At 36.5% G+C, this 1,880-nt stretch overlaps 1 long non-coding RNA gene across 1 annotated transcript in view; it reads right to left on the bottom strand.

Annotated features, from left to right (window-relative positions):
• Positions 1-1,817, bottom strand: part of LOC108510480 — a 5,254-nt gene extending 3,437 nt beyond the window's left edge. The window contains exon 1 of the long non-coding RNA XR_001878821.1: positions 141-1,817. This is a non-coding gene — a long non-coding RNA (uncharacterized LOC108510480). The remainder of the gene's footprint in view (positions 1-140) is intronic.
• Positions 1,818-1,880: the final 63 nt, after the last annotated feature.

Raw genomic sequence — 1,880 nt, 5'->3', positions numbered from 1 at the left:
AGTAAGTAGCAGAATGAGAATCTGGGGCATATACCCTTGAGCCAGCATTCTGCATCCCTAAGCACCAGTGGGAGAAGGAGGAGATGGGACACTTAGGTAAGTGAAACTTCTAATGAGAAATCATTGAGGTTTCTTATTACCTCCCTTATAATTTCTTCTTTTTCCACAACAGCTGCAACCAGAGGGTATATTTACATAGATCTTTTGCATTCCGAGTAGCCTGAAAATACAAACATTAATAACTGCATGGAGAGTTTGCAAATTTATTATGTACAGCATCAAAGAACTGTAAAAAGTTTTCAATGAGATGTTTGGCAGGTTTGCAAATTGAATGTTTGGGAGAGAAGCAGTCATGGAGGAACTCTGATTTTACATATATGCACTTTACATTCCTGTAGATCCTTCAGGATTCTCTTGCACAAAGGAAATCTAAATCTTGCCTCTTATGGTGGAGACACTGAACATGTCCTTCCACAGAGGAAGGCTCTACTTTGCTACCATCCTCTTGTTTTCAAATAAACACATATAACAACCTCTAATAGTTGCATCTGCATCCAATAGGCTTGGATATTCAGCATACTCTTTAATAAATATTGGAATTTTTTGAAATGATTACGTTGGACAGATATGGTCTTCTGCTTTTGTCAGTGGAATTTTATAAAAGTGCAGGAATTTAGGTTTTGTTAACGAGATGGTCAAGCACATACAAGTGCTAAAGATTTTCTTTTTTGTTTTGTTATCTGTGGTTTACATGCTTGGTAGTTTACATTCACACATCTTGGCTGTGTGAATTAACAAGGACATTTTTTACATACTTGCAGCCACCTGGAAAAATACGTCATCCTTGTCTTTCATTCTGATATCACAGGTTTCAAAATGAGAATTTTTCCATTATTATCAGCTTTACTGCTCACGTTGGTAACTAAAACAGCAAAGTGAAACACTGCCAACACATTTTAAAAATCTGTATTTTTTTATAAAGACAGCTATTCGGGTAGCACAGTTCTATATCAGTTTTATATGAAAGAGCAGTATAAAAATTGAATGGTGAGATGACACCATTCGACAGTTACACTGGTATTTTACCTATTTCTCTCGGTCATACCAGCTAAAATGAGGAGTCATTTTTAAGGCATAATCTGAAGAACATTACTAGAGTGGCCACAAATGTCAAATCCTAGAACCATGCCTACACATTATCCCCTCTTGGATGGAAAAACAAAAGAAAAAAAGGAATTTAAAATTTAGACTGTATGTGGTAGAATCAAACTAACTCCTGTGGCTTTTTAAGCATGTCATGCAGGAAGAAATGCTGTGTAACTGGAGAAAGCAGACATTAAAACTAATCTAGATACCTCATGGGAGCAGCTCCCAAGGAGAGAACAAGCTCACCTACAAATTTCTGAACTTTTAGAAAACAGAATAAAGAATAAGCATTAGAAGCATTAGAAAAGTATGACTGATGGAGGTGTAAAATGGAGTTTGAGAATTAAAGTTGCAGTGAGTGTTACATAATAAGAACCATAGGCCATTTCAGGTCCCACTTCTTTAAATTTCAACAACTGCAGTAACCTATGTTGTAATACTGCAAATTATTGTTAGCGTGTTAATACTGGTGATGGAATTAAATGCTGAGGGAAAACATAAACTACCTGAAAACTAAAAGCTTTCCACAATACAGGAACTATACACAGGAACCAAGTATAGAAAGTGGCAGAAGTCTCCAGACTGGATTATTAAAACCCAGACTGAACAGAACACTACCTGCTAGAAACTAGGAAGTATCAGGATGTCCTCAGGCCTTGACCATTTCTAGTTTCTGTGACTTTAAACCAAGGTTTAAAGAACACTGGCCATTTTAGCTCCTACTGCCATCTTCT

Source organism: Lepidothrix coronata, unplaced genomic scaffold (genome assembly GCF_001604755.1).
Source record: "Lepidothrix coronata isolate B3197 unplaced genomic scaffold, Lepidothrix_coronata-1.0 Scaffold1003, whole genome shotgun sequence".
In the NCBI taxonomy this organism is placed as follows: Eukaryota; Metazoa; Chordata; class Aves; order Passeriformes; family Pipridae; genus Lepidothrix; species Lepidothrix coronata.
Note: the sequence above shows the minus strand (reverse complement) of the source record. Positions and strands in the feature narration are given on the sequence as shown.